We start from the raw sequence: 24590 nt of genomic DNA, 5'->3' as shown, positions 1-24590 counted from the left end.
TGGTGCTTGATTAAGTTAAGTTGATATTTTTAAACTATTTACTTTTGAGAAACATCTGAAGGGCACATTCCTATCAAATGCTGTGCTTAATTAGTTGGGGATGAAATTCAGATTGGAAACATAAGATCAAAGGCTTTTCCATGAAAGTGGTATATGTAATTTTACCATTAAATTGCCTGTAGAAATAATATAGTAGATAACAAAACAGAAAATGGAAAAAAACACCTAAGTTTTGCTGTCAAGTTTCAGAAAAAATAATAGTGTTGGGAAGAAAATTTTAGCACAGTTAAAACAACAACAACAACAACATAAAATTACTTCACGTTTCTGACGTCTTTTACATCTATGCTCATCTGGAAAACTGATGTAAAAATATATGTTAGTGACTTTATTCAGAAAGCCGGCAGACCGAGAAGATGGTGGACCAGTGTCCCAAAGAACCATCTTGCCTGGGTTTGGATACTAGTTTCTTTTATAAAACAAAGAGGGAGGTAAAGACATAAAGTGAAAAAGGTGATAAATTGTTGCAAATATATCCTGGTTCAGGCCAGACTCTGGAGGGAATGTATTAATTTCTTCTTTCCTCTAGCCATTCTCAGGTGGGCCTGGTCAGGATATCTCCTGTGAGCTAAACAAAGGTATTTTAGCTTAACACACAGGCATGGGAGGCAGGGTTCCTAGAGATAGGCCATTATGTATACTTTAAACTATAGGCAGAATCCCTTTAGTGATTAACTTGTAGCAAAAGCAATAGAATACAAAGGTTAAAGTCAAAGAAATGAATCCACTGTGGAGTCAGATTTGTTCTTCCCTATTACAAATACATCACTGAAATTAATACTTCATTTATTGGACCTTGTACTGTATTGGCCTAAGTTTTATAAACCTGTGGTTGAGCTCAGAGTCTCTTCACTGTGACCCTCAAATAACTCTATGAAGTACATCATTGACATTAAACTCAATCTCTAAACTTAAAAACTTATCAGTCTTGTTTATGGTTTCCTTTGTTGTGCAAAAGCTTTTAAGTTTCATTAGGTCCCATTTGTTTATTTTTGTTTTTATTTCCATTTCTCTAGGAGGTGGGTCAAAAAGGATCTTGCTGTGATTTATGTCATAGAGTGTTCTGCCTTTGTTTTCCTCTAAGAGTTTTATAGTATCTGGCCTTACATTTAGGTCTTAAATCCATTTTGAGTTTATTTTTGTGTATGGTGTTAGGGAGTGTTCTAATTTCATTCTTTTACATGTAGCTGTCCAGTTTTCCCAGCACCACTTATTGAAGAGGCTGTCTTTTCTACATTGTATATTCTTGCCTCAAAAAGAGTCATGTACCACAATGTTCATTGCAGCTCTGTTTACAGTAGCCAGGACATGGAAGCAACCTAAGTTTCCATCGAGAGATGAATGGATAAAGAAGATGTGGCACATATACACAATGGAATATTACTCAGCCATAAAAAGAAACAAAATTGAGTTATTTGTAGTGAGGTGGATGGACCTAGAGTCTGTCATACAGAGTGAAGTAAGTCAGAAAGGGAAAAACAAGTACCGTATGCTAACTCATATATATGGAATCTAAAAAAAAAAAAAAGGTCATGAAGAACCTAGGGGCAGGATGGGAATAAAGACGCAGACCTACTAGAGAATGGACTTGAGGACACGGGGAAGGGGAAGGGTAAGCTGGGACAAAATGAGAGAGTGGCATGGACATATATACACTACCAAATGTAAAATAGATAGCTAGTGGGAAGCAGCCGCATAGCACAGGGAGATCAGCTCGGTGCTTTGTGACCACCTGGAGGGGTGGGATAGGAAAGGTGGGAGGGAGATGCAAGAGGGAGGAGATATGGGGATATATGTATATATATAGCTGATTCACTTTGTTATAAAGCAGAAACTAACACACTGTTGTAAAGCAATTATACTCCAATAAAAATGTTAAAAAAAAAAGCTTATCAGTCATGCTTGAATAATTTCTCACTCCACACTTTAACCTAACATTAGACTTCTCTTCTACATGCACACTTTTAAGTGGTCTTATCCAATCACATAGGTTAAAAGAATCTATATACTGATGACTCCAAGTTACATATTACTTTTTCCATGAATTCCATGCTAAAGTAATCTGACAACATAATATTCCCACCAAAACACCTAGTTAGTATTTCAAACAATATATATTTTCCAAACCAGACTCCTGTTTTACCCTCCCAAACCTGCTACTCATCCTGACTTCCCTGTCTTGTTATTCACAAATCTATCCGCAGTCTCCGGATGTTTCCTTGAACAATGTTGACCTTCTCCTCGATACCCTGTAACTTAAAAGCTATGATATAAAAGTCACAGTACTTAAATACTGATATAAAATTAATTATCTTATATGATAAAGGAATAAGAGGAAATAAAACAATGCTACACACAGATATTCATATAAAAATAAGGAGAAAATATTCATGACAATTACTGTCCTTGTTTCTGTGACTGGTCACGGGATTGTAGCTGGTATTTATAACTACCTTTTTATACTACTGCCCATCCTGTATTCCCTTTGCCTTCAGTAAGTTCCTTAGCTGGTCATGCTTATTTACCTTGAGGTACCTTGCTTATTTACCTTGACCAAACCTTCATTTCTGAAGGGTCTTGGCCATTACTAGTCCTGCTTGGGTTGAGTTGGTGTAGTTTTCTATTGACCTTAATTACACAATGTGGTAATACTAAACGACTCCCAGAGGGACCTTCTGTATTCCAGACATACTCTTCCTTACCTCCCTTGTGGAGGAGTAGTCCAACTTCCCCTCAGTAGTCAGGATTGATTGCCCCAGCCAGCACTGTAACTCTTTTCGTTGTTCATTCAGAGATGAGGAACCCAAAGTGGCTATGAGTCTGGTAGTTTTTACATATGAGCATTACTTGTGCCTAGCACACTTGCTTACAGTGAATTGATCCTTGAAATGTGAGTTGTTATTGACAAGGATTTTTACTTGGTGCTTGGAGATGTGCTGAAGTTTTAGAGAGAGGCTCTTAGCAGTGAAATATGTTATAAATGTATATATTTTAAAAAACTTAAAAAACCCACTGCAAGTGCGAATTAAAATGTGAGCTATGACAAGAGGCAGCATCATTTGATATAAGAAAAAACAAATCTACTTTGTCATATTCAGAGTCCTTGGAACTTGAATTCTCTCCAGGGAATTTGACCAAGCATGACTCATCAGATAATATTTTAAGTGACCTTCATGCAACTGAGCCTCTTTTCTATTTGAACTGTGATTTTTAAAAAATAATCTGATAATAATGCTCATTTCAGTAGACGTGATGAGCAAACTGAAAATACTAACCTCTGTCCCTTTTACCCTCTCTAATCATGCAGAGAGTTTGCAGTTTAAAGAAATTGACAGCGGAAACAATGTAGTTACACTGTATGACTTTTCTAGTCTCCTCAATCAAATAAGAGGACCTTATGAAGACAAGAAAAAAAATCTTCAACTTTGATTTGATACAAAATTGCTGACTGCTGACAGATGCTCGGTCTATCAAAATCATAATCGGTTCTGGATCATTACCAATATCCAAAAAAAGCTTCATAATCACCACATTGAAAGAGGAGTTCACTTGCTGTGATGTACATCTGTATTTGTGTGACAAAAAAAATACCTAAATGCAGTGTGTGTATGGCATTTAGAGCACCATAGGAAAGCTAACGAGATTCATTCAAAACTGCTACAGTTTACACGCAAAGACACACACACACACACACACACACATTCCATTCACCAGATATAAATGCTGCTCCATAAAATTTTCTTTCTATCCATTTTTCAGTGATACTTTCTAAAATTATTATTTCAAATATTTATTTTTTGTTCTTGTATATTGAGTAAAAGTGAAAAGATGGAAAGATACCTTCAACCATGCCTCTTGTATTTAATTTTCATAGATGATCATAAGTAGAATAGATAAATGTTTTATATGTCAGTATCTTTATTTAAATAATTCCTCCGTATATGCCTGTGTTACTCCAAAATATACAGTTAATATTTTCTCATTCATATTTCACTGGAGACATGTGGGAAAAAAATATCCCAGTGGTGAAACAGTGCAGTTACCACCTTTTTTTTTTTTCTTCCGTAGCTAGTCAGAAGTCTCTAACAGCTCAGCCTCGTGTTCTCATGTTCAAGAACATGGGTTTACCACCGGAGGTGATGAAACTGGAGTGCTAGTCTGTCATTGACTAGCTGCATGGCTCAGTAGAATTCCCTTCTGTCTAAGCGTCTTTCTTCAGCTGTAAAAGGGTATGGATACTAGGTGATTCTGAACATTAAGTGGGATCATGCATATTGTTTTTAGCATAGACATGAATGCTAACTTCGTGTTAAGTATATAAAAATGTATGTTAACATTATAAGTCATTTTAGGAATTTGAGCTAGCTCTCTGTGCTTGAGACTTTATGTAAAATAATCCCATTGTCAGAGGATGACCAACTTCTGGGGGCTCTGACCACCCGGTTTTGTGAACACCCCCAGGTAAGCAGATCAGATACCACTTTTTAAAATCTTCTTACAGATAACCTCACTACTTTCTAACTTCTTACTGACTGTAATGAGAAAAGGAATTGGGAGTCCCCTGCTAGGAATGCCTTCATATAATCCAAATAAAAAAGTTTGATTTCAGCTCAAAACAAATTAGAAAAGCTTGCACGTAGAGAAAGTGCTGGATGTGTGGCTACAGAACCTCTCCTGGCTGCTTCCCTTAATTATCTGTTGGAGAGTATTACCACCAACTGTTTTCAACAAAGTGGCATTCATTTTGAGAGTTTCCTCCCTCATCAAAAACTCCCTCCTACCTTCTTTTTTGGTTATATAACACAATTTTGGTAGGTTAGAAGTTAACAGAAATCAAGCTCAAATTAGATTAAGCAAATATAGTAATTTTTGATCAGATTAATAAGAAGTATTTGAACATAACAAGAAACGAAAAGAATGAAGACTTTAATGCCACCAGTACCCTAACTTTAAAATCTTAACCTTCCTTTCTCCCTTTCTTCTTTCCTTCCTTCATTCCCTCTTTCCTTCCTTCTTTCCTTCCTCCTTTCCCACTTTTTCTCCAGCTCTACCTCCCAGGAATATCCCTCCCTTCCTCTTTATTCCTTCTTTAGTTCACGTGTTCGAGCCATGGTTTCAAGAACAAAGTCCAATATAAATAATAATGTTTTATAACTCATAACAATATGTGAGGTAAGGTGTATTACTATCCTCATTTTTCAGATAAAGAAATTGAGGCACAGAGAGGTTATCCAGTTTGGCAAAGGTCCCACAGTTAGTGTGTGGTTTTATGTATGTATGTATGTATGTATGTTTTGATGGTGTGCGGATTTAAATGCACATAGTCCAATTCCAAAGTGGTGTGTGTGAAATAAATAATATTTCAAAGTATATTTCTTGAACAGGAAATAATAGGAGTCTCAGGGGAGTGTCCATAGCTATCCCAAAATTTAATGATATTCCTAAGCTCACATGGCCTAAACAATATTTATTTTTACTTCTCTGCACACACATCCAGGTATTTAGCAGGCATTTTAGGGAGATGCATTTGGGTAAATTTTATAGTAATGAGATAACCTGAGATGCAGCTGAGGATTGCATTTAGTTTCCTGAGACAAATTACATCTCTGCCACCACATGTCATCTGGGGACCATCTTGTCATTCTTAACCCATATATTTTATTTCTGTTTCATCCCATATTTATCCAAGCATGAAACTCAGCACTTCCACCTGGTTCAGCAGGAATTATTCATGGACAACTGAAAGTCACAGGGAAAACCTATAAAGGGTCCCACCATTCATTGCACACCCTCTGCCATCTAACAAATCACTGTTAACCTCTCACGAACTCCTTTTCCCATTCCCCTTTACATCTGTCCTCTCCTCTGTTTACAATTTATCTTCTCTCTATTATGCCCAGCACTTTTCCACTTCCTCTTAAGCTTTGGGATCAGATTGTCTCTGTTCTTGAGGTCCGAGCTTCCATAGCACATTTATTTGGATGCTTTTCCTATAAAGACTTATATCCCTTTAACATGAACCGTTTATACACCTGTACAGAGAAGAAAATGTCTTCAAATCTCATTATGGATGATTACATGTATGAAGAAATGAACAGCTTGCATGTTTGTGTGTATGTGCATTTGTGTACGTTGTATAAGAAGGCATGATATGAACACACAGGATAGTGATATAACCTTAATAAATGTAGATGACGGTGACCAATTAATTTAGCAGACATTCCCTAGAAAACATAGTCTGAGGCAAGGATTAAAAGTGCTGATGCTTTATCAAGAATATGAAAACCCAAAGAGGCAAAGGTGAAAAAATAAGGAAGTGCAGCAAGGAAAGATGTGAAGCAATGACTGGCAATACACTGTATGTAATGATCTACAAAGAGACATCCACAGAATTTCTCAGGACAAATTGACACAGAAATCATGGAGGAAAAAAGTTGAGAAAATTTATTCACACCACTATGTCTTAAGGCTTAGCATAAGCAGTTAACCCTCCCTTAGTTTTCTCCTTAGAGGAGGAGAGAGAGGGAGGGAAAGGAGGGAGACAGAGGGACAAAGCCAAAACCTTGACTTCTAGTATGAATGGCTTTGAATAGTAGTTTTCTTAAACATAGAAGCAAACATTTTTTTAAAATTAATTAATTAATTTTTATTTTTGACTGTGTTGGGTCTTCGTTTCTGTGTGAGGGCTTTCTCTAGTTGCGGCGAGTGGGGGCCACTCTTCATCGCGGTGCGCGGGCCTCTCACTGTCGCGGCCTCTCTTGTTGCGGAGCACAGGCTCCAGACGCGCAAGCTCAGTAGTTGTGGCTCATGGGCCTAGTTGCTCCGCGGCATGTGGGATCTTCCCAGACCCGGGCTCGAGCCCGTGTCCCCTGCATTGGCAGGCAGACTCTCAACCACTGCGCCACCAGGGAAGCCCCCAGAAGCAAACGTTTTCGGAGAGCAAATTGCTCATCATGTGTGACTCTCCAGCCCATTCCTGGCATCCTTGGGCCTTGTTCATTGATGCAAGTTTCTCAGGGTGGGGTAAGTACCATTCTTGTTTGTGATCCATCTTTAATAATTCAAGTCATACTATATTTTAATCAGCGAACAGTGCTGATGGAATCCTGACATTGCTTATAAATTCACCTCTAATATCTAATTGGTTGCATACCCTTTTCCAGGGACAGTTTTTATTGTTAATTGTTATTGTTGATATAATAATGTATTGTTAATATTGTAATTGACATTGTTAATATCCAGATATTGCAAATTTATATCATCTGGTTAACTTGGGAACCAAAAGCTCTTTTCATCCTTTGTCTAACCCCTAAGATGTTAATTTACCTTGAGATTCTACCTTCAGCTTTGGTCTTATTCTCTCTACTATATTAAAACGATGTAATCTACTTCAGATTTTAACTTCCATCTATATATGGAAGACTCCTAGAAATAAATTTCCAGCTGAGAATTCTCCATGCTGCTTAAGAAACAAATGCCTAATGTGCTCTGGACACCCGTACTTGGATACATGAAAGGCACCTGAAACTCATTATCTCTAAAGGTGAACTCATATTGCTTGCTCCCAAACAGCTTATATTCCCATTATTTCTGTCTCATTTGGTAGAAAATACATTTATTCTCTTACATCAGAATCTAGTAAATTATCCTTGACATTTATTTTTCTTTTCTTCACCTCCCACATCAAATCCTTCACCAAACATCTTGGGAATCTTAATTTGTACTGAAAAAGACAGATACCACTTCATACTGGCCATTAGTCACTACTCAAAGGCTTAATTACTATAAAGTCAATGACTTTTAATTTACTGCTGGATATTCATGATATAAACAGTATCCTCTTAAGGGTCTCTAATTTAACATTGTATCTGAAGTACATCTTGCTTTGTTCAGGTTTGTTTTACTGCCCCCAGGAGTACTTAATATTGTAGGGTGACACTTTACAATTAAAATCAGCAAACACAACATTAACCAACATGAGGAACATTATTAATTCCTTTGTTTTTCTGGCATCAGTATGTAAATCTGTGAGCCAGGCTTGGAGTGGACAGCTTTATTTAGCATTAAGAATTTAAACTATCTACGATTTGCTTATGCTGATTTCAATACACTTTTCCTGGGCAATTAAGGTACAAATATTTTAACTTATTAAAACCTACTATCCTTCATGAGCAGCTAGACTGTAATCAAAATTTATTTGATTTTATGTGGTTACTTAAGTCAGGCTTTCAATTTGTACTTGAAAGGCCCTCATGCTGGCCACAATAAAAACTTCATTGTGAAATCGACAAGTTGATTAATTGCATGTTTTCTCCAGTTTCCTCTCTCCTATTTTGATCCGTGTATCCAAACTCTCATGCTATTAGGAAAATGTGATTTTTTTTTGTTAATGCCTAGTATACTCTCTTTCTTCAAGTGAATTAGCAACCTTTATTTAGTGTTAAATCAGGCAAAACCTTCAGTATTGTGTTCCACAGCAATGATAACTTTCAAATATAGGAAAGAACATTAATATGGCCGGTTGTTGCTGAGTCAGTGCAGTTCCTGGGTAGAACTGGGTAGGCAGTCACAGAGATTATAGTTCTAGAGATTAAAGAGAAATTTAGATAGGAATAGCCTTTCTGCATGCCATTTTGCTGCACTAGTTATTATCAGGGTAACTCAGAAGTGGATAGTGAATGTCAATCACCTACAAAATCACAGGAGATAAAATTTAGAAGAGGTTTTTTTGCTTTTGCTTTTTTTTTTTTCCTATCAAAGTGCGTTAGTAATGCTGCAGTCATATTGGATTCGATAATAGAGGGAGGCATTAAGGTATATGCAAGAGTATTTCTTGTAAGCAGTCTTTTAGAATGCTTTTAGATAGGAAGCAATAGCATTAAAATTATGAGAATATTAGTTTATGACTGAGTTACTTTGAACTTTAATTTTTTTAAAATACCGATTTGGCTTTTAACTTTATTGTCTCAAGTTTGGCATTTGTAATGAGGAAAATTAACATCTAAAGATAATTAGATGATTAAAATAGAATATTAACTAGGTAAATTTTAGTTCACTGAAAGAAAAACAAACGGAAGAATAAGTTTTTAGGAGTTAAATTTGACTTGCATTTCAGTATTTTATTGACAACCCTTCACTGATTTATAGTTAGAGTTTGTCCCCAAAGATTGGCTTACCTGCCATGAAAAGTCACATATTCCCTTCCTCAGGTCTCAGCTTCTCAAGACAGATGAATGTAGTTCTTGTCTTGCTGGAGCACCTCCTTGCTGTCTCAGCAGCAGTAATGTTGGGTAGAAGCATTTGGCATTCTCAAGGAGACTGAAAACATTCTTATGCCCAATTGACAAATGGAAGAAATTTATTGGCACTCCTTTTGTGTAAGGATATTTCAACATTGAGGTATATAAATCTGCGCCTTCATGATTTTCCTGCTATTATGTATAGGTAGCCAGATCTGCACAAGGATCTGGTAACATTTGTGTCTCATAGTCTCTGATAGGGGACTCCAGAGGACTCTGGCGGCGTTTTAGATTTCTATAAATTATAAACTTTCATGTCTTAAAGAAAGACTGTTCATAATTTTTTGAATATGATTATTAGCTCATAGCCTTTATAGTTTTGATATGTTATATATATTTGTAAACTTATTTGCTTTTCACACTGGAATCCTTTAATTAAACGAAATCTAGACAGTTTGTAAAGATGCAGTTACTGCTTATTTTTTAACAGAAAGTCATTTTAACATATCAGTGTTAAATTTCACATCCAGTAAAGCACAAAATTATTTTAAAAAATACATTTCTTAAATATATTGTTCCTAAGTAAAAAGCAGATGACATATTTAATATTTTATTATACATGCTCTAGCAGAGACTAAATTTAAACTATATTATCAATATCATTTATTTTCTGAGAAAGTGAGCCTTGTGATCACAGGTGATTCTTATGGAAGTATTTAAATAGTATATATAGCCTTTTTAAAGAAAAGAACCTGAGGAATTCAGCACTCACTCTAAAGATGGCTGAAGAGAGCTTTAAAGACTGTCAGAATGTTTTATTTCTAAGATAAATGCAGTTCGAGAAAAATCTTTGTGTAGCTTATCTTCTAGTCTATTTCATATATACCTGAAATAGCTTCATTTTTATAGAAGCTAATTAGAAATATAAATAAATTATACAACTTTAATTTTTTAATAAAGAGTGTTATTCTAATACGGTTACACAGACATATTAGTGTAAACTATTAAACTATTATAAAAATTTTAAGTGAAAATTGTGTTACATTTTTTAAGAGGGGTAGGTCTGGGGAAACCTTTTTTGTGTGTGCGAGCATTGTTACTAAGATAACTTTTTAGAAACTAAAATGGAATTAGTCTCTTAAATATGAATATACTTTATTAAAATATATATCAATATATTCAGACTCCCTACAGCTAAAAAGGTCAAATGACTTCCCATATCACTCAGAACAAAAGTCAAAATGTATCCTGTATGATTTGCTTCTCTCCCACTAACCTGCCATCATCTTCTTCCTTTGCTTCCTTTGCCTTTCCACCCTGACCAATTTACTCTTCCTTGTATTCGCCTATTGCAATCTTGCCTATGGGCTTTGCACTTGTTGCTTTTGTCTAGAATGCTCTTCTCCGATATATCTGCCAGGCTCACTCCCTTACCTTTTGTAGGCTCAAATAGCACATTCTCACTGAAGTCTTATTTCAGATTGCAGCCCTCTCCCTCGGCATTCTGGATTCTCTTCTATCTGCTTTACCTTTCCCTGAGCATTGATCACCACCTTAGATGCTGTATTTTACTTCTGCATATGATATAATGTTTATTGCTGTCTGTCTCCTTCCCAGTAGAATATAAACTTTATAAAGTCTGTGATGATTTAGTCTGTTTTTATTCACTACTGTGTCCCCTGACATAAGTTAGTTATTCAAAGAATATTTATTGAATTGATGAATAAATAAATAAAAATACAAGGCTTAGGAAGAGGGGTTATTTCATTGCTAATTGTCTTTATAGGTTTGTCCACATAGTATGACTAAGAAGAGCATTGAAGTCTTTTTAATATAGCATGCGAGTTTTTTTTAAAAGAATTTTTAATCGTTTTGTCAATATTCTAAGTTGGGATAAATCAATTAGATTATAATGTTTTCGGTGGTATGGCAATTTAATTACAGAATTAATTGCTTATGAATGATGATAATTTCAGATTGTGTTGATCAGATTTCATTTTTGTTCCTATTATATTTCCACTTGCTTTTTAAGTGACTCTAGACAAGAAGTATGGGGGAGTCTGATGTGTGGATAGTTACTTAGCTGTCCCTGAATGCCAGGAGCAATTGAAATGCCGTGAATATCTGGTCTTTCACCCTTTGTTCAGCTTTATTTTTTGTGAATCGAATATGTGAGGAGGCGAAGTCTCCTTTGGGGAAACAAGTGACCATAAAAACCAGGAAGAGTTTAATTTAGTTTGATTCATCTTTGGTTGTAGAAATAGTAAAAACAGGGAATGTCCAAGGAACTTAATGAGCACAAGTTCTGTTAGATTCACATTAATAAAAATAACATCAAAAACAGGTATTTTGTGGTGATGTTATAACCTAATTTCTGTAAGTTTAATGTTTAAACACTTTTCTGGGACTTTAAAATCTCCTTTAGATTTTTCAAAATGTCAGTGTGAAAGCTGACTGCTTACTGTCATAGATTTTAGTTCACTGGTTGTTGAAGGCCTCACAGCAATTGTAAGTGTGTCTGAATGAAGGAGCCGGGCTGCAAGCTGGATTTTCCATGGTATAGAACTTTCATTCATTTTAAATTTATAAAAGTTCTAAAGATATTTCCTCTTTTTTTAATCAGTTGATTCAACTGAATGTTGGCATTTTTAAAGGTAAAAAGCATCCTTTTATATTTTCTATTATCTAAAATTTTGTATCCATTCTAACCATCACCTGAATTTACAGAATTATTTCTTGGTGACCTAGGGATTTTTTTTTTGCTAGGTCTTCCAAAGGGCATCGGATGCCTCTAAATTACTTGACAGCAACTTGACCAGAACATGACTAATGCCACTTCTAGCATGCTGGCACCCTGACCCTTGAGTCTACCTACCATCTCTGTTGACAGCTTGGGCTCATTCCTGGTGTCACTCATGGGAGACCTGACAACTCACAGATCCGTGACAGTCTTCCCATGAGTTCATCACCTGACAGTTGTCTGACTGATATATTTGATCTCAAGCTTGAATTGCTTCTTGGATTCTGGTTTGTTGACCTTCTGCAGTAATTTCCAAGAGGTGACTGCACGTCAATCACCGTGTTTAACTCAAGTCCAAGCCATTGTTGGCCTTGGTTGCCAGTTCTCTAACTTGAAAAACGAAAAAAGAAAACATGGAAAACCAGAACTGACAGGCCCTTAATGGATGAATGCCCAGCCATCTGTCAAGTGACACTCTGGGATAAAGCCGTGTATTTCCGAGATCCCAAGTGGGGAAGTTGTGAAATGGCCATTCTTTTATTTCCAAGTGCACACTGGGAATATCAGAAATCAGAATGTCTCACTTCTAAAATATTTTTTCTATTGGATTCTTTTTTCATTTTTAAAAATTGAAGTATAGTTGATTTGCAGTGTTGCTGTACACCTGAAAGTAACACAAAGTGATTGTTATACATACATATATATATATATACACACACGTATATATATATTCTTTTTCAGATTCTTTTCCATTATAGGTTTTTACAAGATACTGAATATAGTTCCTATACTGTATAGTAGGTCCTTGTTGTTTATCTATTTTATATATAGTAGTGTGACAGTATCTTCATAATTGGCTATTTGATGTGTTATGTTTTAAAGATAAGGTCTGTACTGTAATCATCATCTTCTGATCATCCTTGACTTTCTGATAAATGTTTGCCATGAGTCATCTTTGTGATTCATTAACCAGATGAGTCTGGGTTTATATTACCTGAGATTTGTTACTTTTTTGAATAATATCTGCACAAAGCTGCAAATGAATCATCTTCATAGAAATTACTGATCAACTCCTACAAAGAGCCAAATTTTCAAATATTAATGTTACAACAAATCTTATTGCTTAAGCCATCCCCACAAGTAAGGTATTTAATTTAGTCTGATTCACTGGTTGAAATTACTTATTAGAATTGATTATAAGTATCTTGAGAAAATTATAAATTGTTCCTTGAAAATGTGGCATTTTAAAATGATTAAATTTCCTGAAGCTCTAGGTACATATTTAAATCTAATTCGCATAAATTTGAGGTATCCAGTTAAGTATGAAGAGAAAATTGGATAAATGACTAAATGATGTTCATGAGGGAAGATATACATCCCATAAGGCTTCAATAACAGAGCTCAAGTGTAGCATTTTTAAATAGTTTTACTTAAAATATAGCAGATGGACTATTTACATTATAAGTATACCTTGTAGAAAGTACTGTGGGATACCCACCTTAGTAATTCATGACTCAGGTTAGGTTTTCATCTTTACATGCAGTCAGGAATGAAATATTCAAGTTTATATTAATAAGTTCAGAAAGATTTTTTATCTGATATGTATTTTTTATTAAGTTTTTACTATAAATTCATAAAGAGCCTTTAGATCATTTTATTTTACTTCACTATTCAATATATATATTAAATATATATTTAATGAATAATAAATATTTTATTTCATTTAAAAGTCTGAATGATTGATTTTAATATTTAGAAAATTAGAGGAATATTTTACTGCTGTATTTTGCATGTGTTTATGCTATGCTCCTTTGCTGTGTAAGTAGCATAAAAAGGGTAAGAGAATTCTCTGTACCTAAGATGGACATTATTTAACTAGGATAAGGCATAAACAATGGGGGATGCAAGATTAGTGTCTGAGAAATTTTGTAGTAGCAGTAGTAACATCTGGGATAGATTTGGGAAGATTTGTCTCATTCAGAAGAGGTCACTTTCTAAAACTTGATAACTATTCTCTGTACAGTAGCAAACTCCTGGTCCAAGATGGAATGTTCTGACCACCAGATAACTAAGAAGTTATGCAGAACCTTGCCTGCTGTTACACAAAATCAGATATCCTATGTGTAAGAAAGCAATTGTTTTTCCACCATATTAATTATGAAAATACCCAATTTCATGTATGTTCTGTTAGAAAGAATGATTATTTTAGCGGTCTGTAGTTAAAAAGTCTTAAAATTTTAAAATAATTTTTTGGCATTTCTTTTTAAAAGTAAATATCTAAAGGTTGCATTTGTTTTCAGAAATAATGAAACATTTATTTTCTTCTTTTATAAGGAATTCTGCTATACAGTTTTTTTCATGGAACTCTATAGAAAGGGAGCATTTTATTCAGATGATAGAATGATACACAGTCACATTAGGTATACAAAACTTATGCTGTGAAATAAGTAAATTAAATAGGAAACATTAGCTATAACTTAAACCCACTCCAATTTAGAATTCTCATGGTCCCCATGAAGCAGGCTGGGTGATCGATAATTGCATCTTAAATTAGACTTTTGAAGTGATTAACCTCTTTAGCCTTGCTTGAATATATTATTTTTATATAATCAAAACAGTCTTTTCTTTTGAGAAATGTTAAAGACCTGTTATTATTTTTCTGTTTTGTAGAAGTGTTTAAAAAGAATTTATAAATGCATTCAGGAAAGGGCTAATAGAAATATTCTTCAAGTTTTATCCAAAGGAGCACAGCTCACTACAGAGGCAGATACTTTAACAACAGGGGTAGGGAACCTGTAGTTTAAATCTAAAGGATTATAACATGGCACATTTACTGAAGGCATCCTCTTTGATCCTCTAAGGCAGAAAGGAAATGTGAGAATTAAAAGGCCAAAGAATAAAAGCTGAACTGTGAATTTAATGATTCCTCATGTTTACGTTCGCAGAGCTAAGAAAGCATAACTTAGAAATTAACTTTTACTCTAGACCACATTTGCTTCTTAGATAAATGATAAAATTTTGAATGCTAAGTTGTAGCCTATTAAAGTGAGTGAATAACTTATAAAGGGAAGAAAGGGCAGTGATTTGCTTCATTATTATGATTATAAAGAAACATGTTTTTTCTTTAAGAAGATGATATCAAATCCTGTAATGTATGTGTTTTAATAAAAATTATTTTCTGTTTTCTTACTTTCATTGAGTCTCACCATATTAAGAGGCTCTCTCACTGTAGATTGAAGAAAAAAAAGCCAGTATTGATACAGATGGGGGAAAAAATTCTTTCCTCTAATATCCTCTCTCCAGCTACCAGTACCTCTATTTGGTTCACAATTCTGTAGATGTGTTGCCAGTTACATTGTTATAAATACCAAGCATAAACTGAGTGAGATCAAAAAGAACTAACACAATGGTTAAAAATTATATGTTTATGAAAAGAAATACTCAGAGTGGGTTCACATTCATTTAAAGGTCAATATAATAGAGGAAAATAGGCAAAACCAATGGTACTTGCAGGGGTAAAACATAATAAAAGCAACTGGAAGCAGCTTGGGTGTAAGCAACATGAGGTGTGAGATGAATTGCTTAAGTTGGGTTTATCTTCCAAATAATTAATTTATTCCTTTTCAAGATATTGAATGCAAATGAGAGAATCAGGAACTTTCTTTATTGTCATTGCTTTTCCAGCCGCATCCAGAAATTCACATTTGGGAGAAGAGGCTATTTTTCAAAAACTACTGCAAATCAGAAAATGTTACTGTTTTTGTCTTAAAATAAATGGATATATGTGGGCAATACTAAAATACATGAATTTCTTAAAATAGATACAAATAGATAACACTTTTTAGAATATGATCATGAATATTTATTTACTTGAAATATTTTATAGAAGCCCTAAAATAAATGTTTAATAAATCCAAAAATATTAGCATATACATTGACATTAAAGAGAAAATACATAAGAAAGGACTTAATTATTATCAATCACTTTGGAACTAATATCCTTTAATGCTATAATTTTCTTTTTTTGCTTGTTTGTTTTTTATTTTTTTTGTATTGGGGTATAGTTGTTTTACAGTGTTGTGTTAGTTTCTACTGTACAGTGAAGTGAAGCAGAGTTCCCTGTGCTATACAGCAGGTTCTCATTATTTATCTGTTTTATACATATTAGTGTATATGTGTTAATACCAATCTCCCAATTCATCCCACCTCCCCTTTCCCCCATTGGTGTCCATACATTTGTTCTCTACATCTGTGTCTCTATTTCTGCCTTGCAAACCAGTTCATCTGTACCATTTTTCTAGATTCCACAAATATGCGTTAATATATGGTATTTGTTTTTCTCTTCCTGACTTACCTCACTCTGTATGAGTCTCTAGGTCCATCCGCGTCTCTGCAAATGACACAGTTTTGTTCCTTTATGGCTGAGTAATATTCCATTGTATATATGTACCACATCTTCTTTATCCATTCCTCTGCTGATGAACATTTAGGTTGCTTCCATGCCCTGGCTATTGTAAATACTGCTGCAATGAACATTGGGGTGCATGTATATTTTGAATTATGGTTTTCTCTGGGCATATGCCCAGGAGTGGGATTGCTGGGTCATATGGTAGTTCTATTTTTAGTTTTTTAAGGAACCTCCATAATGTTCTCCGTAGTGGCTGTATCAGTTTACATTCCCACCAACAGTGTAAGAGGGTTCTTCCCTTTTCTCCACACCCTCGCCAGCATTTACTGTTTGTAGATTTTCTGATGATGTCCATTCTAACTGGTGTGATACCTCACTGTAGTTTTGATTTGCATTTTTCTAATAATTAGTGATGTTGAGCATCTTTTCATGTGTTTGTTGGCAATCTGTATGTCTTCTTTGGAGAAATGTCCAGTTAGGTCTTCTGCCCATTTTTTTTTATTGGGTTGTTTGTTTTTTTTTGATAGTGAGCTGCATGAGCTGTTTGTATATTTTGGAGATCAGTCCTTTGTCAGTTGCTTCATTTGCAAATATTTTCTCCCATTCTGAGTGTTGTCTTTTCATCTTGTTTATGGTTTCCTTTGCTGTGCGAAAGCTTTTAAGTTTAATTAGGTCCTATTTGTTTATTTTTGTTTTTATTTTCATTACTCTAGGAGGTGGGTCAAAAAAGATCTTGCTGCCATTTATGTCAAAGAGTGTTCTTCCTATGTTTTCCTCTAAGAGTTTTATAGTGTCTGGTCTTACATTTAGTTCTTTAATCCATTTGAGTTTATTTTTGTGTATGGTGTTAGGGAGTGTCCTAATTTCATTCATTTACATGTAGCTGTCCAGTTGTCCCAGCACCACTTATTGAAGAGGCTGTCTTTTCTTCATTGTATATTCTTGCCTCCTTTGTCATAGATTAGATGACCATAGGTGCATGGGTTTATCTCTGGGCTCTCTGTCCTGTTCTGTTGATGTATATTTCTGTTTTTGTGCCAGTACCATATTATTTATTTTATACATAGTAGCTTGTACCTCTTAATCTCCTACCACTAACTTGCCCCTGCCCTCATCTCTCTTCCCACTGGTAACCACTAGTTTATTCACTACATCTGTGAGTGTGCTACTGTTTTGTTATATTTATTCATTTGTTTTATTTTTTAGATTCCACATATAAGTGATAGCATACAGTATTTGTCATTCTCTGTCTGACATTTCACTAAGCATAAAACCCTTCAGTTCCATCCATGTTGTTGTAGATAGCAAGATTATGGCTGAGTAATATTCCATTGTATGTATATACCACATCTTCTTTATCCATTCATCTATTGATGGACACTTAGGTTGCTTCCCTATCATGGCTATGGTAAATAAGGCAGCTATGAACATCAGGGTGCATATATCTTTTCAAACTAGAGTTTTAATTTTCTTTTGATATGTACTAAGGAGTGGAATTGCTGGGTCATATGGTATTTCTATTATTCATTTTTTGAGGAACCTTCATACTGTTTTCCATAAGACTGTACCTTTTCATTCCCACCAACAGTGTAGTAGGGTTTCCTTTTCGCCACATCCTCACCAACATTTGTTATTTGTTGTCTTTTTGACCATAGCCATTCTGACAGGTGTGAAGTGATATTTCATTGTGGTTTTGATTTGCATTTCCCTGATGGTTAATGATGTTGAGCATCTTTTCACGTGCCTGTTGGCCATCTGTGTGTCTTCTTTGGAAAAATGTCTCTTCAGGACTTCTGCCCATTTTTTTTAATCAGGTTTTTTTGTTTTTGTTTTTGATACTGAATTGTATGAGCTCTTTATATATATTGGATATTAGCCCCTTATCAGACATATCATTTGCAAGTACTATCTCCTATTCAGGAGATCGGCCTTTCATTTTGTTGATGGTTTCCCTTGCCATTCAAAAGCTTTTAAGTTTAATTAAGTTCTATTTGTTTATTTTGGTTTTTGTTTCCTTTCCCTGAGAAGACTGAGACAAAAAAATATCGCTACAACTTATTGTCAAAGCATGTTCTGACTGTTTTCTTTTAGAAGATTTATGGTTTCCAGTCTTATGTTTAGTTCTTTAATCTATTTTTAGTTTATTATTGTATATGGTGTGAGAAAATGTTTTAATTTTATTCTTTTACATGTAGCTGTCCAGTTTTCCCAGCACTGTTCATTGAAGAGACTGTCTTTTCTCCATTGTATATTTTTGCCTCTTTTGTCATAGATTAACTGACCATATATACCTGGGTTTATTTCTGGGCTCTCTATTCTGTTTCACTGATCTATGTGCCTGTTTTTGTGAAAACACCATTCTTTTTTGATCACTAGCTTTGTAATATAGTCTGAAGTCTGGGATTGTGATACCTCCCACTTTGTTCTTTTTTCTCAAGATGGCTTTGGCTATTCAGGGTCTTTTGTTCTTCCATATAAATTTTAGGATTATATGTTCTAATTCTGTGAAAAAATGGCAAGGATATTTGGATGGGGATTGCATTAAATCTGTAGATTGCTTTGGGTAGTAGGGACATTTTGACAATATTATTTCTTCCAGTCCATGGACACAGGATATCTTTCCATTTCTTTGTATCATTTTCAGATTGCTACCTCAAAGTTTTATAGTTTTCACAGTGTAGATTTTTCACTTCTTTGGTTAAGTTTATTGCTAAGTAATTTATTATTTTGATATGATCGTCAATGGGATTGTTTCCTTAATTTCTCTTTCTGATAATATATTATTAGTGTATAGAAAAGCAACAGATTTGTATATATATATATATTTTTTTTTCAGATTTGTATATATTAATCTTGTATCCTGCAGCTTTACTGAATTCATTTATTGGCCCTAATAGTTTGTTGGTGAAGATGTTAGGCTCTTCTAGGTATAGTATCATGTCACTGGCAAATAGTGACAGTTTTACTTCTACTCTTCCAATTTAGATGCCCTCTAATTTCTTTTTCTTGTCTGTGTGTAAGACTTCCAATACTATGTTAAGTAGAAGTTGTGAGAGTGAGCATCCTTATCTTGCTCCTGATTTTAGAGGAAAAGTTTTCAGCTTTTCATCATTGTGTATTATGTTAGCTGTGGGTTTGACATAAATAGCCTTTATCATGTTGAGATATGTTCACTCTGTATCCACTTTAATGAGAGTTTTTATCATGAATCATTGTTGAATTTTATCAAAAGCTTTCTCTCCATCTGTTGAGACGATCATGTGATTTTTATCCTTCCTTCTGTTAATGTGGTGTATCACGTTGATTTACTTACGGATATTGAACCATCCTTGCACCCCTGGAATAAATCCCACTTGATCATGGAGTATGATCGTTTTTATGTATTTTTGAATTTGGTGTGCTAATATTATGTTTAGGATTTTTACATCTATATTCAACAGAGATGTTGGCCTGTAATTTTCATTTTTTTGTAGTGTCTTTGCCTGTTTTTTTATTCAGAGTAATGGTGGCCTCATAGAATGAGTTTGGGAGTGTTCCCTTGCTTTAATTTTTTGGAATATTTTGAGAAGGATAGGTGTTAGCTCTTCTTTATATGTTTGGTAGAATTCCCCTGTGAAGCTGTCCAGTTCAGGACTTTTGTTTACTGGGAGTTTTTTTGTTTTTTTGTTTTACAATTTCAATTTCACTACTAGTAATCTGTTCTGACTTTCTATTTCTTCCTGATTCAGTCTTGGAAAATTGTATGTTTTTAGAAATTTATCCATTTCTTCTAGATTATCTAATTTGCTGGCATATAACTTCTAATATTCTCTTATGACATTTTGTATCTCTGTGATATCAATTGTTATTTCTCCTCTTTTATTTCTTATCTGGTGTATTTGGGTTCACCTCTCTTTTTTTTCTTGATGAGCCTCACTAAAGGCTTATCAATTTTGTTTATCGTTTCAAAAACCCATCTCTTGGTTTCATTGGTCTTTTCTATTTTTTTGTCTCTGTTTCACTTATTTTCTCCCTCATTTATATTATCTCCTTCCTTCTGCTGACTTTAGGCTTGGTTTGTTCTACTTTTTCTAATTCCTTTAGATGGTAGGTTAGGTTGTTTATTTAAGATTTTTCTTGTTTCTTAAGGTACACCTATAAACCTCCCTCTTAGAACTGCTTTTGTTGGGTCCCATAGATTTTGAAAAATTGTGTTTTTATTTTCATTTGTCTTAAGGTATTTTCTGATTTCTTCCTTGATTTCTTCCTTGACCTTTTGGTTTTTCAGTCGTATGTTGTTTAGTTTCCATGTGTTTGTGAAAACCAAATTATTCTTATACAGTTAATTTTGATAAACTGTTTCTTTAGTTTAATTCTTATTAGTATCTCAAATATACATGTTTCAAGTACATACTTAGCACTTTTAAGAAAAGATTTTAAAAAGTTTTATTCAGCATATGGAATTCAGGAACTATATTTTAACAACCCATTCATTATACCTTTGCATGTGAAAAGATTTTTTTAAAAAATGACTATTGGAAGAAAATTGAGATGCGAAACCCTTTTAAAAGTAAAGTGGATTTTTGACAGAAATGATTATCAGACACATTGGACCTTATATATCTCAGAGTAACAGGACAGGTGTGAGGGAAAGGGACAGAGGAAATGATAATAGTTCAACATGAACAAAAATACAAGACATAATAAGCAGTGATGGAAGTGTTATCACATTCATCACATCACATCAGTCTACAAAATTGACTATAAAGCTGACCTCTAGCAAAGACAGGGGGGAACTTTTCTTGCTTGACCCTCAAGGACAGTGGCCAACTGAGAAAATTATTCAGCAAGCAAACTATATTATTTTTAGTAAGATGAATGATGATGATACCTGAGACACATACACACACACACACACATACACACAATGAGCTTATACTGATTAGATTCTTTCAAGGTTTCTAAGTTTTATGTTTCAAAATCTCTGTGCTTTTCATCATATTATTTCTTCAAATAGGGACAGAGGGTCATTGTATGGGCTCCCAAAGCATCCACTGTGCTTTGTTTGTGTAATGAAATGTGTCCCTGTGTCCTTGTCTTTTCCACAGGGCTTAAATGTCGAAACTAGTTTATTCATAATCCTTGTTGTAGCACCTTCGTAGTTATAGGAAGTGAAAAAAGTCATAAGTGGTGATAAGATGTTTATTTCTAGTCTTTGTTATTAATGCATAGTGGTATGTTCTATCACAGTCTGAGAATTTAGCCAGTAATTCCGGAATTTCTTAAAGTTACCACTGTGTTATATTAGCTGATCTTTTTTAAATAAATATTTTATTTTTGCTTTAGAAACAGCTCCACACAATCTTTGATGAGTATTTATTATCACAGATGTATTATTATGTTTATATTTGAGAACTGGACCCATCAAGTTATAAGAGAGGTGTGTTAAAATGTGCTCATTATCAATGAGATTCTATTTCTTCTTAACCGTCTAACAATCTGCATTTTATCTGATATAGTACTATTTTATACTTGATTTTATCATTATCATTGTGTTTATACTGAAAGTGAAAATACAGCATCATCTTTGGCTAAGTTAATATCTTGCTCTACCTTTCATTTAGTATCTGTTATGAAGCATCTTTTGGTTTGCATTTAACTGTTACAGTCTTCCCAACCCCAACTCCACTGCCACTTTTAAATATTCTGAACTGATTTGTTCTATGTCTGTCTTCTATATATAGTCTGTATGTGGATATTAATTTTTGACTTGATGTGATGATATTAATTTGATATACAAAGAGTGTATCGAGTTTAACGTAAAAGTCTCATTTATTGAAAATAGCATTCCTGCCCCAAGCCATAGCAGTGGCATTACAGCAGTCACTTTATTGTAAATGAGTGATCATATATATATATATATTAGGTTTTCTCCATTCTTTTACACATGCACATTTATTCCTACACTGAATATCATACTGCTTTAATCACTGAAGCTTTACAAAAAGTCTTCGTATCTAGTGTCTTAAGTCTTTAGCTTTCCCTCAAATTATTTTGGCTTTTCTTAACCATTTTCATTTTTATATAAATTCTAGCCAATTTCAAAAAATATGCTATGATTTTGATAGGATTTTCTTCAAATCAATAGATCACTTGAGAAAGCTTTGTCAAATAGAATTTTCAGTCCAGGAACATAGTATATTCATCTTTTATTTCTATCTTTAAATTCTTTTAATGGTGTTTTATAGTTTTCCATGTAAATAACATCATATTAGATCTGTGTAAAGATATTTACGTCTATTGTCAGATTAGTTACACTTCTGATGCCGCGGTCAATAGTTTAATTCATTTTCTAGAAATTTGGTGCTAATTTATGGAAATACAATTAATTTTTATTCTAATGATCGGTAAATTTATTTTAAATTCTTATACATTATCTCTAATTTCCTTTGGAAATTTTCAATAAATGTGGAAACTTTAATTTATTCAATTTCAATACTTAAATTTTACTTCATTTGCTGGCCTAACTGCACTAACTGTACTGTCACAGACTTTCAGACCATTGTTGAATAGAAATGGTGGTAGTGAACATGTTTGTCTCATTGTTCTCACAGGGAAAGTTTGCTGTTTTAAATGATTGATGATATTTTGCTGAACTGTCTTATAATTTATCAGATTGAAAAAATTCCATTTTATTCCTAGTATTGTGGGAGATTTAATTGTAAATAAAAGATGAGTTTTGCCAGATGTTACTTTCACATCTATTGATAGAATCGCAAAAAATTTCTCCATTATTCTGTAAGTGTGTTGAAATGTGTTGATTTTTAAGCATTAAGTTAAAAATGAATATCTGGAATAACCAAACTTAGTCTTGAGATATTATCCTTTTTATGTCTTAATTTAATTTACTAATATTTTCTTTAGTCATTTGTGCATCTTTATTCAAGTGAAAGGCCAAGGTATAATTTTCCTTTTTTGTGATGTTTTTGTCAAGTTTTAGTTATGATTATGCTTACCTCATAAAGGAAGTGGTGAGATCCTTTCTATTTTATTTATTTGTTTTCTAGGGCATTTGCATAAGACTGGTGTTATTTTTTTCTTAAATGTTTGTCAGTGTAGCTGGTTAAACCATCTGTGTTTGGACTTTTTATGGAGACATTTCAAATTACTGGCTAAAGTTCCGAAATATAGGACTATTCCTGTTTTCCATTTTTACTTCTGTCAGTTTTAGTATGTTGGCCTTATTCTGCAGTTCAGAGTTTTACTGAACAAATCCTGGTGACCTTGGAACTCCAGAACACCAGCCTATGGCTCCTAGTCCCAACAAAATTTCATATGCCCATACTGCCATTTGCCTTTTATGAGTGAATTTAAAAGATGATTTACATGTTTTATATGTGCGTTAAAAACAACAAAAGGCAATTTACCTAAAGGAAAAGTCAGAAAGGATAATATAGAAAACTCACCATAGTAAATTTTACTTTTCTCTGTGCTATCACTAAAGTCAGCTTGCCTTGATTATATGGTGTTATATTTAAACAGTTGTTTTTGTGTTCTTTATCCAGCTTTGATAGTTACTTTCAGTAGGAGATTAGGAAGGTAAAAGTTACTCAAACAAGGCTGGAATTTAAAGTTCCCAAATTGGTTTTAATGTATTGTTCTTCTGATGAAGGCTTCTATTCCTGTTATTTTCTATTCTTATAACTCATAAATATTTATGGCTATCAACATGATAAATCTTCTTTGCAAAAGCAATTAAATGCATTTAAAACCTTTATCCAAGATCTCCTTTTTCAGAGTCCAAGAAGTAGAAACAATAAATTAAACACTTTCAGTCTGCTCTTACTTTAGCATCCTGCCAGCATCAACAAATGGCTTCAGAAGTAGCTCTATCAATATATACACACCCCATTAAAATTCTCTACTTCTCGCCCATATTTTTCAACATGTCTGAGAACTCTATGCACTATGAATTTTTATGAACAGGGGAGACAGCACTAGTTACTGAGTTTAGTGTATAAAAGACTGGAACATAGAATACTATCAACAGTTGACATCTCCCTGATGCCAAATCACTACTCACCTATTGTGGTTCCATGACCTGTGACTTATTCCTCAAAATGTACATGTCTAGTGATATCTGGGATATTAATAGATCTTTTGA

This window comes from Balaenoptera musculus, chromosome 18 (genome assembly GCF_009873245.2).
Source record: "Balaenoptera musculus isolate JJ_BM4_2016_0621 chromosome 18, mBalMus1.pri.v3, whole genome shotgun sequence".
Taxonomy (NCBI): Eukaryota; Metazoa; Chordata; class Mammalia; order Artiodactyla; family Balaenopteridae; genus Balaenoptera; species Balaenoptera musculus.
The sequence above is the reverse complement of the archived record's forward strand: the minus strand, read 5'-3'. Positions refer to the sequence as shown.